Here is a 15,598-nt window from a genome sequence, read left to right on the forward strand (position 1 = left end):
TATATATATATATATATATATATATATATATATATATATATATCAAAGCATATATGTATATCAAAACATGTATCTATCAAAGCATGTATTTTTCTTTTAAGAACAAAAAAACTATCAAAGCATATGTACAGTAAATTTATTAGAGTATAAATACCAAAGCATATAATGAAACTTTCAGAGTATAAATTTGAATTTTAATAAAATCCTCCTGAAATGGAACGAGAAAGATTTCAAAGATTAAAAGAGGTTTTCAAAATTTAAAGCTAATATTATAGTTAAAAAAAGAAAGGATAACAAAAGAAGGGGTAGGGGTAGTACATGTGTACATAAAACAAACATTTATAGGTAAAATTACTATAAAATGAAAATAGAAAGGAGATTGATAGACAAAATGGCGATGTTGTTGGTTGAGAGTGTTTCAAGCAGGGGGTTTGATTGTTAAAGGGATAGGCACTTACAAAACACCATGACACATGGTTAGTATAGGATAATCTTTGTCAACTCTAGAGGCTCTAGATTGATGAGCATTGGCATAACGAAAATACCTAATGTCCTTAACACATATCGGGCGATAGTTCCTTTCCTTTGCAGATGGAATGCTACACAACCTTGAGTCTTGACTCATCTAGGAAAAATTGAATCTAGGGCTAAGTTTAACATGTGCACCAATCATGGTAAGAAGGTTCTATGATGTACCTTAATAGATAAGCTTAATGGCAACTTGTGTGTGGCAAGTTTCTTCGTGTTAGACCTTAGTTGCTTGATGAGCTCCATGGTTTAATCATCTAGACGATCTTGACAATACAAATCAAGGGGCTTCACCTCAAGCACTTCTTTAGTGCAAGGATAGAATGAAATATTGTGTTCTTTTTTGTGACAAAGATGCAAGTTCTCCTCCATGTTGAAGTAAGACAATCTCCATGAAGCATCACTTACGAGGATTAGTTGGCATTATCTTCCTCATTTGTGATCTCTTCCATTAATTGCTCTAAATCCTTAAAAGCAAAAATTGTTGCTTCAATGGCCTCACTTGGTGGAACAATTTAGGCATAGTCATCTAGATGTCTTGAGTCTGGCTTCATCGGTGATGTAGAAACATTCAATGGTTTAGTCTTAATTGCACTAGATTCAATAGAAGGTTATACAATGCTGCTAGCTATTCCAATAGATGTTCTAATAGCCTCTTCAATTGGTAGTGAGACTTCTCTAGTTCCTACACATGTAATAGATGATTCCTCAAGCAGAATAATCAGTTTAGTAGCGGTGTAGAGGGTGCTAATGGAAGAATTTGGACTTGAAAGGTTGTTGAAGGCTTCTCAATAACTTTTTCTACAACAAGAAACACTCTAATTTGTGTTGATTGTAGTCAGAGGAAGTGGAGAATCTAGATACTTGGCTATAAAAGTCATCCTAGTGAGAGGATATTGAGCTTCACTTGTTGTTCTAGGGTGTTGCATTTCCTATATCACCTTAGATAATGTCTTGGATATAGAATCAGTCTTGAATCCTTCCATTGGCAAAACTCCAAGCATCTCCTCCAACTCTAGCTCACATTGCTTTTTTGCTACTTCAATAGAAGATGCTTCAAGTGCTTCTTGCAACATTCTTTCTTCCTTAGTGGCTAGTTAGACCTCTTTATGCTTTTGTTTCTTCACTTCCTCCAAAGAAAAAGGCTTGGCATGCTTCAAACCTTGCTCTTCCTGAAGCTTCATCTTTGGCTCAAGCGACCCATGCACAAAATTAAGTACAACACTTTTACAAAAAGAATGAATGAAGTATTTACAAAAATGTTATTCACTATTTTTTTTCTTCTGAGTTTTCATGTTTATTTATATAAGTGCTTCATGAAGATGACCACTCCAAATCCTTGAGCACTTCACACAAGGCTACTTTGTCTATCTTTGTATTTCTTTCTTGTAGAGAAAAATATTTGTTGGTGCATTAAATATTTTTTACCAAATTTTTATTTCTTATTTAATCAAGGAGACTACTTATCACCCTTAAGGTACCAAATAGAAGGAATTATTGCGTGTGTCAATCAAAAATGACTTTTTTTTTACTTTGCATACTTCGAGGAATTTTCTCATCTTTTATCTGACCAAAAATTTGTCTTCATTCATTTTTTAGATTCGAGTACCAAAGAAGATTTTATTCCTTTGGATTTCTTTAGGAATATCATAGACAAAGATGATTAGGTTATTAAACATAATAAATGATATATATTAAATGCATTAATCTTACATAGGCAAAGTGATTCATCTGCAATTCATTTTCATAGTATGATATGAAAAAATAATTTCTTTGATGAAAATGTATGTTAGCATTAAAAATAATACCTTGACAGATCCAAGATCTTCTTTTGATCAAACAAAAGAGAATAAATATGAGTAAAGAGGAGATGAGAATGATAAGTTAATGGTGGTAACAATGAATAGAGATAATTGAAAACTGTGAGATGTGTGACATGCATCGTCGAATGTAGTGAAATAATACTAGTTTCGCCTAAACTTTACAATATAGAGAAACCCTAGGTCAAATCCTCGAAAGACACAATTCACAATAACTCAAATTATCTCGAGAGTTAACAAGGGAATTTTTCACAAACAATTTAAGTTCAATAATTAAAATGTATTGTAAAACTGTAATTTAATTCTACAAAATCACAAATTTGACAATATAATCGGATAAAACACCAATTCAAGTTTCTAATTACTATAGTATTAAGAAATAATATGAATTCCACCATTTAATATTCAATTTGAATTAAGGAACAAATAACACAATTGCGCTTTATGAAAAGCCTAAAAAGTCAAATCTACTACACATTGCTTCAATCAAAATTGAATTTATTCAATGTTCTAAAATTAATTTGAATTGGTTATGTTCTTCAATTAATCAAAAATGAAATCCACAATCATCAATTGAATTTGAAATTAATTGAAGAACAAAATGAAGGAAATTCGAATTTGAGAGGAATTTATCACATAATCAAAAATTTGAATCGATTAATCAAATTTAGCCACGCATCTCCATTGTTATCAACTTACAAATCTACGTGGAGAGAAGATGAAGAGTTTCGGCTAGAGAAGAGATAAAAGAGAGAACTCGTGAGAGATAAGAGAGTTGAGAGAAACTTGTAACAAAAGAAATATGAATTTGAAAAATAATGAGGTAAATTTTTTTTTTTTTTACTCCAATGTAATTACACTTATATATAGACAACTAAATGGGCCTAAGTTTGACTATACAAAGCCCGACCCACTAATTAAGTCACTAATACACTAATTACAAGTCATTAAATTTTAAACTAGAAACAACAAAATAAAACTACATTGGGCCACAACTTTGCACTACATTTTTGGACTTCTTCCTTTCTGAATTGGCTCTTGACTTAAAAAAAGAAGTTGTATCACACTATCTAAGCTTTCCAATGGTATTAAGAACGTCCCAGCCCAAGTTTGGGAACTCATGATCAGCCTACACAAGACATAATGTTCAAGTGGATAAAAATCCAAAAATTAAGTAAAAATTACAACAATCATCAAATTATACAACTATCAAAAATCTAAGCCAAAATATGAATATAAGACACACACAAAGGTCAAAAAGACCAAATAAATGCTTACAAAGTTGCTTCCTAAAATTCACTATCAATGTGATGATACAAGTGTCATTATTAATTATTTGAGGAGTCTTGTGCCTAATGTTTGAGGTGTTTTGCATATTCTCGATGATGATTGATGATAATAATATAAGAAATTCCAGGAAAAGGCTTGGCAATGGTGAACTTCAAGCAAAGGCTTCATCTTTTGGAGAAGTCCAGACAAAGGTATAGCAACATGATGACATTGGTCTTGAACATGTGCATTATTGTTATTTGTGGTTGATTAATTTGTTTGGAGTCCATGCATTCATGCATACTTTCATTAGGAGGTGGTGGTGAATCTATGTGGGAGTGTTTCCATGGTCTTCTACCTTGATTGCGGGGGTGTGTTTTTATGGGGATCCACTAACAAGTATAGGAGGTGACCATGTGTCACTGTGATACCTAACTGGATCTTGATAGATCTTCTCCTAGTTGAGAGTGGATCGATATGGTCACTTGGAGAGTGGTGATTTGCTCTATGTGCTCCTAGGCCACCTCATATTTGTAGTGCCTTTGGCAATTTTAGAAATTGGTATACATGTACAAAATTAGGAGCATAAGTTTACATGATTCCTTGACGGATGTTAGTGGATTTTAATGTTATGTATTGAATGAAAATCATTTATTGATGTTTGAATTTCCATGCAAGAGTTGATCAAGCAGATGAGGTTGAGCCTGAGGGAGACAAAGCTCGAGGCTTTGTAAAGGGTTGTTTGCCTCTGATTGCAAAGTTATTTTTGTTTTATTCTCTTATTAATAATTAATGAGTTTTTATTCAATTGACAAGACATGTGAAGCTTTTTACATTTTGACTAAAAATCTTTATTTTATTTTAATTTATTTCTAAAGAGACGTATTTTTATAATAAACGTTTTGGGATAGAAAGAGATCATAAATTGTAACACCTCAAGTTTTCTTAAAGAATTATTTATTTATTAATTATTAAATATATTATTTTAATGTTTTAAAATAATAATAAGAAGAAGAATAAGATAATTTGGACAAATTGGGTGAAAGGAGGGTTTTAAAAGTAAAAGGACTGTTGTATTTTAGTAAAAAAGTGTTGGGTCTAACCCAACCAAGTATAAGAGCTATTAGTCTTTAACCTAGTCTTATTCCTAATAGTCTTTTATTGGTGTGTTTGTCTGCCTCTTGAAATCCTGGTGCCATAGAACCATCATCTTAGGAGCGAGGAGCTTGGGGATCGGCTTTGTTGCACCTTTGACTTGGAGAAGAACATCTTTTTAGGTAAAGGGAGTAAGCTATCTCACTCAGGGTGTGTTACAAATGTGGATGGTGATGTTGATACCCAATTCCTTAAATTTCATCTTCGATCTTTGAGGGGTTTTGAATAAGCCGAAATTGTGTTATAAATTAATGTGTGTTTTGCTAAAATGCTTTGTTGGGGGATTAGAATGAATGGAGAATTTCTCTATCTTATGCTAATTAAATTGGTGCCTAAGCTTTTCCTTCGAAAATTAGGATTATTTTCATATAAATCAATATAAACTAATAGTTTTTTATTAATAAAACATAATTAATTAAGAAAATAGTTTTGATTAATTTAACTTGGGTTGGACAAAATAAACCATCCCACATATGAAACTAGTTGGTGAGAAGTATCTATTGATTTTGTAAATGATTAATCTTCATAAAAGTATCTAATTGGTCATGTTTAACAAGATCTCGCCTCCCATTTACCTTTTTTTTACACAAAGTTTGATCCAGAAACCGTGCTTGGGAAGATTAAGTAAAGTTTTCCTCAAATCAACAATTTGTTGGTTGAAATCAATTATCTTTGTAACTTTTTTGCTAGATATTTAACTGCAAATAAATTATTGCAAATAATAAATTAAGTAATATTAATAAAAACATTGAATGTTGCATTTATACTGGATGAAACTTCTCAGAAAAAAAAAGTCAAACAAAGATAATTAGAAAAAAAAAATATTATTTAAATACATATAATTAATATATGTAGTTTTAGTTATTTTTCGGTATTAAATAAATTTTTCAAGGATCATTTAAAATAAATATCTTCACAATGATCGAAATAAAAATAATTAAAAAAAATTAGAACTTTAGTCCCTGTTTGACAGGTGAAGTACACGAACACAAATACTTAAATTTCTAGCCAAGTATTTAGTCAATATTATGAAAAAATTATAATAAAAAATATCATTCTTTGAAAATAATATTTGTTTTTGTAAGAGTTATAAATTTCAATTATATTTTTTATTATTATAATATATTTCTCAAATCTATCAGTTAAATAAAATGATATTCAACATTATATGTTTCTAAATGTTTTTGTTATTTTTTTTTATTCATTTCTTTTCAAAAGTATAGTTTTAGTGAGTTTCACATTTCATTTAATGACTCTCTCCTCTCATAAAAAAACACGTTAGTATACGTAGTTTAACAGTTGTGTTTTCTAACCAATGATTAAGATTCAATCCCTTCTTGTTCAAAGTAGCAAATGGAGAAGCCATTTTATAATTAAAAATGGCTCGACATAGTAATAGTATTTTTTTGTTGGTCAAAGATGAAAAACTTTAATAGTGTATATATATCGCAACTGGAATTACCATTTTGTTTATTTTATAAATACATATTCGATTAATATAATTATTGCAATCACTAGAATTATTATATTTAAATATACTATTAATTTATTTCCTAAATCAAAGATGGAAAACTTAAATAGTATATATTTAATATCAAATATAATTTAACATTAAATTTTCTAATACCCTAACCCTTGTGCAAAAAGGCATAGACCTTATCATATAACACCTATCTCTCTTATTTTCTTCTTTTCAATTTTCTGTCTAAAATCAAAGTTTCCAATTTTCTCCTGTCTTTTTATGTGTCATTTTTTCCCTATTCTCATCATCTCCCTTTATTTTCCCTGATTCTTTTGGTTACGTGAAGCTCGAGTAATGGTGGTAGAATCATAAAAAGACATTTTGGAGGCATTTTGGTGGTGACTTTCAAGCTATATTGCAAGTTATCCTCACTGTTTTCATGGGTTCTTCAAGGGTAAGATAAAGCTTACGCCCACCTTTTTAATTTATTTTTATGTCCTAATTTATAGATATTGTTGATGTTATTTTTGTATCTAAACATATCTGTGGTCTTTGTAATTATTTAATTTGAGATAAGTATATTTTGTTTTATCAATAAAAAAATTAATATATTAAATGATGGGAACAAGGAGTACTCATCCTTTCTACACTTTATAGTAAATAATATATAATATAGATACTTGAATATCTCATACATGAGAAGTTGCCCATACAACTAGGGATGGCAATGGGGTGGGTCGAGTACGGGTTTCATGATACACGTTCCCGTCCCCGCGAGTTAAACTCATCCCCGTCCCCATACCTGTACCCGTCGGGTATATGATTTTCATTCTCATCCCATCCCCGCGAGTATCAGGTATACTCGTACCCGTCAAATTTTTTATTTTTTATTTTTTATAAAAAAAATGATATTTTTAAATTACTTTTTTTATTATATTATAATTATAATTAAGTTATTTCTTTATCTCACATTATAATAAATAATCATACATAAAAAATATTAAAATTCTTTAATATAATTAAATTAAAGTGGGTATTAAATTAAAAAAGGGAACGGGGACGGGTACGGGGCAGGTAAGGACATACCCGTACCCGATTTAATATCGGGTTTTACCCGTACCCGGTCAAATCGGGTATTCCCCGTCAAAGTCGGGACGAGTTCGAGTATTACCTGCGAGTACGGGTATATTTGTCATTCTTATATACAACCCTTATGCATATCATTGGGTTTATTATGAAGAAGAATATTAAGAAAAAAATAAAATTACAAAAAGAATTCTCAATAAATTCTTTATTTCTCATAATGCTTAAGGATTGCTTTCACTCTTCTATTCAAATTGAATTGTTACAATCCTATGCACTTATTTACATTAGAATATAAGCAACATAAGCCTCTTGTTATGAATGGTTAATATTAACTAAATCATTAATTTGATGAATGATTTATAACTATTAACTATTTATATATATATATGTATGGAACCATTTCAAGCCATACATAATAAATCGCCACCTTGGCTTAAATTCCATATGTCATTTAACTTTCATCGTCCCCTTTGTGTTCTTCCACTCACTTCTAATGTCAAGTGACATTTGTAACTCCAACAAAGTCCAAACAATATTTAAACTTTAATGATGAAAGAGTGTTTGTCATCACGTCTGCTGGATTATCAAAAGTACCAATCTTCTCTATCAATACATTATCTTGTGTTGTGATATATATCATGAATGAAACACATTATGACATCAATATGTTTTGTCATCTCGTGATACATTTGGTTCCTTGTTAAGTTAGTTTCACTTTGATTATCACAAAACACCATAACGTCCTTCTAACTTATGTCAAGATCATCAACAAGACCTTTAAGCCATAAGACTTCCTTTACTACTTTTGTAACTGGCATATACTATGCCTTTGTAGTTGATAAGGCAACAGTGGACTATAAAGTCGCACGTCAACCAATAGCACTATCACTATGCATGAAAATATAACTAGTCAAGGACCTCCTATGATTAAGATCACCAACATAATTTGAATCAAAAAATTTAGTAACATGTCTATCATTTGTTCCTTTCCAAACATTAGACTTACGTTTGTTGAACCCTTCAGGTATCCGAGAGTCCACTTCATAGCTTGTAAATAAGCTTTTATTGGATTAGCCATATAACTACTAACAACACTCACTACATGTGCAATATCTAGTCTAGTACAAACACAAACCATGACATTCATTAGACTTCCAACTACATTAAAGTAAGGCACTAGAGATATGAATTCCTCCCTATTTTTTGTGTGTGGTGACATTTTTCTAAATTATTTAAAATGAGCCGCAAAAGATGTAATAACTATTTTTGCATTTAACATTCCAAATCTCTCTAAAACTTTCTCAATATAACTATTTTGAGATAAACATAATCTTCCAACAATCTAATCTCGTATGATCTCCATACCAAGAATTCTACTTTTTGGACTCAAATCCTTCATCTCAAATTCATCACTTAATTGTGCCTTCACCTTGTTAAACTCATTGGATACTTACATGCAATACGCATATGTCATTATCAAAAAGAAGTAAATAAATATTAGAGTTGTCAAACAATTCTTATAATAAACAAAACTATTATACTCACTTCTTGTATATCAAATATCAATCATAAACAAGTCAAACTATTTATACCATTTCTTAGGTGAGTATTCCAACCCATATAGTGACTTCTTCAACAAATGCACATGGTTTTCTTTCCCTAGTATGACAAAACCTTTTAGTTATCACATATAAATCTTTTCCTCATAATCACCATGGAGAAAGGTTGTCTTCACATCTAGCTACTCTATTTCCAAGTCATGTAAGGACATCAAACCAAGAAGCATTCAAATACAACTATGCTTCACAATAGGGGAAAAAACTTCATTAATGTCAATACCTTCTCTTTGTGCAAATCCTTTTGCAACAAGTCTTGCTTTGAAACTTATTCTATCTTTCTTCTTGAATATCAACTTGCAATCCACAATCTTTTGGTTAGCTAGTTTATCCACAAGTTTCCAAGTCTGATTCTTGTGGAAGGATTCAAGCTTTTCTTTTATGGAATCAATTCATTATGATGCTTCATCACAATTAATTGCCCCATGAAATGAATTAGGTTCCTACTCATCAATGTTTTCTGTTATTCTAAGTGCAAAAGTGACAAAATCTTCATATCTTTGAGATGGTCTAGTTTGTCTTCTTGGCCTATCTCTAGCCAATATATACTCAAACTCTATTATGACTTCATCTTGTGTCTCCTCTAATTTTTTGTTTAAAAGTTGTAGTTTCAAGCTCCACCATTTTTCTAGCACCATGAAATTCAACTTTATTATCATGGTCTTCATGTGGCCTTAGGAAGCATGATTGTCTCATCAAAAGTCACGTCTCTACGAATCATGAGTTTTGATTCTTTAGGATCCCATAACCTGTACTCTTTTACACCATCTTGATAAACAAAAATATGCATTTTCTAACTCTTGGTTCCAACATCCCTTCATCACATGAGCATAAGCCTGACACCCAAATACACCAAAAATTGAATAATTTACCATAGAGTTTGACCACATTTCTTTTGGAGTCTTGCATTTAGTAGCTTTTGAAGGAGACTTGTTCACCAAATAACAACAAATATTAAATGTCTCTACCAAAACTACTTAAGAAAACTTGCATTCTAGAGCATGCAACGAGCTTTCTCAAGCAATCCCATTCATTTGTTCTATAAAAGCATTTTGTTGTGGTATGTGTCCCACGGTTCTATGGCGAGTTATTTCTTCATTCAAGCATAACTTACTAAACTCCCTATTGCAAAATTCCAACCCATTATTTATCCTGAGTTGTTTGACTTTTTTTTCTATCTATTTCTCCAAGGGAGATTTCCAACGCTTGAACTTGAGGACTACATTACTCTTTTGTTTTAAGACATAACTCCAAACTTTCCATGAATATTCATCAAAGTTAACATGTACCTTGCTCCACCATGAGAAGGAACACTTGACAGACTCCACGAGTATGAATGGATATAATTAAGAGTCCCTCTCATTCTGTGAACTCTAGTGCTAAATTTTGCTTTTCATTGTTTTCCATAAACACAATGCTCACAAAAATTTAACTTCTCAATTCTTTGTCCACCAAGCAAGCCTATCTTGCTTAGCTCATCCATTCCACACTCACTCATATGGCCTAACCTTATATGCCATAAATGAGTCTGGTCAAGATCTAAAATAGAAGAAATTGTGGTTGTACCTACCACTATGCTGCCTTGTAAGATATATAGTTCATTTTTCAACTTTCTTATCATAACTATCAAGGCACCTCTAGAAACTCTTAAGACTCCTCCTTCATCTCGATATGAACAATCAAGAGAGTCTAATGTGCTAAAAAAAATTAAATTCTTTTAGAGTTAAAGAACATACCTCACATCAGTTAATATTCTCACAATACCATCAACCATCCTAATTGCATTGAACCTTTACTAGTTATTCTACAAGCACCATTATTCCCAAATAGAACTTTGCCATTGTCAATCTCTTTGTATGTGACAAACCAATCTCTGTTAGGAGTCATGTGAAAGGTACATGCTAAATCAAGAATCCAGTCAACATCATTTACATTATATGAGACAAAGAGAACATTTTCACCATTTGATTCTTCCAAGGCAACAACTACTCCACCATACTCTAAAGTACTTTCTCTATCTTTCTTGAGCTATGAACAATTTCTCTTCTAGTGCCTTTTCTCTTTGACAATTATGACATTTATTATTGTTCTTATTTTCATTGCGTGATTTTGAATGCCTCCTTTGGAAATTCTTTTTCCTTTCCTTTGTTCCCATCAAACCTTCACTTGAGTTGGTCCAATTATATAAATCGGTAATATGCCTTTTCAATTTCCAATAGTGTAAGGTTGTTTTAACTTCCTCCATCAATAGTGAACTTCTACCAAAAATTAATTATTATGTTTAAAAAATTTTCATAAGCTCTTGGCAAAGAGCTAAGGGGAAAACGGCTTGGTCCTTGTCATCAACCACAATATCAATATTTTTTAAATTGAGAACAACTTAGTTGAAATTATCAATATGTTTATGAATGTACTCACCATCATGCATCTGCATGGTATATAATTGTTTCTTTAAGCAAAGACAATTATGGAGAGACATTGTCATATACCAAGTTTCAAGCTTTGCCCAAAGCTTATCGACAATTTTTTTCTTTAGAGACTTCTCCAAAAACTTCCTCAACTAGTGATAACAATATTACGCTATGCGCCTTTTTCATTATCACATTCTTTTGTGTAGATGTGTAAGATCAGCTAACAACTTTACTTTCCCTTCCAAGGCTAACTCACATTCTTGTTGCACAAGGAGAGTGAGCATCTTCATCTGCTATATGTTTAAGTTATTTTTGCGTAAATTTCTCAACGTCAAATTTCATAAATGTCACAGCTATGATACCAATTTGTTGTGGTAAAATCGTATTTGATGTAGAAATATAACTATATGAAAGATAGTTAACACTAAAAAGAATCTCAATTATTAAAAAAAAAAAAAAAAAAAAAGAACAAAATTATAAAGAAAAATTCTCGATAAATTCTTTATCTCTCACAATATTCTTTAAGGATTTAATTCTTTCACTCTTCTGCATGAATTGAATTGTAACAATCTTATACACTTATTTATATGGAATACAAGTAACACAAATTAAATCCCTTCATTTTGTTGGTCAACCATGACCAAGGCCTAATTTTTACCAATTCAAAAGTATACTCTAGGTTTGGTGCTTCGTTTATGAAGATAATGTTATTTCTATGAATCCACAACAATCAAACCATAGAAAAACATACATTATTTAGAAAGATAATTTAAATGTATAATTTGTATGTATAATTTAAATGTATACAAACATAGTTCGTAAGTTTCATTTCTCAATGAGTACTTATATGGTTAATTTACGGTTAAAGTTTCTATATTATATAAATACATTAATCTTTATATTATATTTGTCATATTCATTCAGCAAGGTAAAAAATTTTGCAATCCTTGAATATTTGAAATTCAAATGATAATAATCAAATTTTAAATATCAAAGATTTAGCCCATCCTTAGATATCGTATATGAATTTAGAAAAAACAAACTGCTTCAAATATTTTAAATATCAAATTTACCCCTTCCTTAGATAAGGACGTTGTTCCAACATATTTTGGTGATATTTTGTGTTTTGGCATCACTGTGAAGTGATTTGAACTCATAAAGTTCAAAATATTAATTTTAACGAATTCTAGCTAATGTATTTGATTTGTTTAAAAAAAAAAAAAAAACTCAATTCGTTCTCCTCACACATATCAAGTATTTTAATATGTTCCTTTCATTATTCATTTAGCTTGAGATCAATCTTAAGTTGGACATTTTAATTTCCAACACAAATCTTGCTTTCGGTTCAAACAAAATATGCACAATTTAACTATCATAGTTTGTATATTAATTACATTCATGCAGGAAGACGTCGAAACTACTTTATTAGAGAAGACACGTACAACCATAAATGGTGAAGAAATTTTTATTGCAAATCCAATATCCTTTTGCAGTCCTGATAACTATTATATTGGTTGTAATGAGGTCATTGAGAGCACAACAAAAGAGGTATATTAAATTTTCCCATTAAAATTTCCTTTTGTTACAAAGAATTTAGTTTTTCCATTATAAACTTCAGTTGTATATATCATCTAATCACATATTTGTACACTTAATAAAGAAAAAAGTGTATTTCACATGTCGAATGAGATAAGTTTGAGTTTATTTGATTACTTTATAGATAAATTTTGTCAATACATTTATTTACATATATAGAGAGAGATAAGGATTATATATATTTATTTCAATGTTCATTTTTGGAAACACCTTATATAATCGCTTTTTGAGGATGTGGCATGCATGTAACTGTCACTTCATATGCCACCTAAAAATGGTCTCTGCATGACATGACTAAATATTAGAAAGTTCGTCGTCAATAAATAAAAGCATAGACCATTTTCAAAAAAAAAAAAAAAAAGAAAAAAAAAAGACCAATTAACAAGAAAAATGTGAGTACTAAGATCAAATTTAAAAATATTTACAATTATTAAATACTTTTTAGGTGTAAATGCATTTGTGAGTGTTCATTTTTACTATTTTAAATTTATTAGATGATTTAACAACTAGATTTACTAAATACTAGGCTGACTAGTTTATAAATTTTAAATTAATTAATATATCAATTAATTTATCAAACATAAGGGTTTCAGAATTACTGAACTTTAATACCATGGGACATATGATACCTTCCTAAGGACACCCCATCATATTTTTGTTGAGATTTTAGGAATATATTTTCAAGCATATAAACCTCAATTATGGATTATCATATCTATTCATAAAGTTACATACTTCTTATAATATAAAATAGAAAAAAAAAATGTTTTAACAGTGCCAAAAGTCTCCATTCATATCAAACGAGGGTATGATAGTTTGATTCCTAAAAGAACATTATATCAATCGAAACTTTAAATTTTTGCTTTCAGTTTTTAGAATATCCATGTGTACCTTATATTTTTTTTTTTTTTTTTGTGTATTGTTGCAAGTTCAGAATGAAACCTCATCTGGGAAAGAAACTTCAAGGACAAAAAGAGGAAGACAACCCAAACCACCTGCTGAATGGATTGAAAATTGGAATATTGAATATAGAAAGCGGAAAAATGGTAAAAGGGTTGATAAGGTATGTAGACCATTAATTTAGAATGAATATATTCTTATCCCAAAAGTCTCTAATAAACTTGTTTGCATGAATAGTTCAAGTTTTAGGTAAATAATAATATACATAGTATAGAGATTTATTTCATAAATATGTTTCTTAATTATAGTAAATAGTTAGCTTGAATAGAATGCTACCTTTCACATTTACAAAGTAGTTTTTTTCTTTTCTTTTTTTTAAAACCAGGATGAGAAATTTCTATAGAAGATTTATGACGGTAGAAAACAAAATATATTTTTCAATTCCTAAATGTTTTATACAAAGGGAAACTAAGTTATCAAGGGTTGTCTACAAACCAAGTTCTTTAGAGTATATTTCTCCTTTAATCTCAATGGTCTCTGCTTGTAAATTACGATAAAAAATAATATTTTCTTTCTATTTGATCTTCTCTTTATGGAATCAAAAATTTCTCTTGAAGAAGATAAATAACTTATAATATTTTCAAATATATATATATATATATATATATATATATATATATATATATATATATATATATATAGATAGATAGATAGATAGATAGATAGATAGATAGATAGATAGATAGATAGATAGATAGATAGTGGAAGATCTCTATGTAAGCAAACAATCATTAATCTTCTGTACAATTTTGCATTTAATTCTTCACAAAATTCACCATAGAAAAACATATTTCAATTGTTGCAGTTGCCATATGCAAAATAATAGCTATTTTTTAAACTAAATATATCATTCGATAATAAGAGAGGATATAATAGAGATTAGAATAGGTTAAAATTTTGAATATAGCGGTGAAACATGTTTTATATATAATAGTAAATTTTAACTTTGACATATTATTTATTATTGATTTTTTTTTACTTAAATGGTCTTTTAAAAGTCTTATTTAACATATTAATCTATTTAAAGTCTATTTTACATTAATAATATTAAATAATTTAATAAATTTAATTTTAAATAAGATAACAAATTTATTTTTAAACACACATGGAGTCTTTTTTTTTTTTAATTTCATGTCAAATAAATAATTTACTCTATTATTATTATTGTTATTATTAAATTTTAGATTTTAAAATAAAAAATCTAATGTAAAAATGACAACTTATATGCACTCATGTATATATTCACGTTTGTGTAATGAAAAAAGATAATCTTATAAAAAAATATATAAATATTTCTTATATCTTATTTAAAATATTCTAAATAAACAATCATAAAAATAAAGGAAAAGAGTACACAAAGTTACGACTACTCGATTTTCTATTTTCTACTTCTTGATTTTGTGTGAATAGAAAATGTAAAATATTTAATTTAGTAAAAATGTCAAAAATAATAATAATATTTTTTTTACTATATTACATAGATAAATAATTTAACTTGACAACTTTTTTTAAATTTAAGTTTAGTTGGTTTAAATAAATAATTTTTTTAAAATTCTAAATCTAATATTTTTATTAAATAAGTCAGGAAATATCAAACTTTAAAAAAATATTAGGTCATAGGTTCTTATTTAACATGGTCAAGATCTGATCTATTTTCATCCTTGTAGATGAGTTGAGATCTTCTACTTTTACTTG

This window comes from Cajanus cajan, chromosome 2, assembly GCF_000230855.2.
Source record: "Cajanus cajan strain Asha chromosome 2, NIPB_CcT2T_4, whole genome shotgun sequence".
Taxonomy (NCBI): Eukaryota; Viridiplantae; Streptophyta; class Magnoliopsida; order Fabales; family Fabaceae; genus Cajanus; species Cajanus cajan.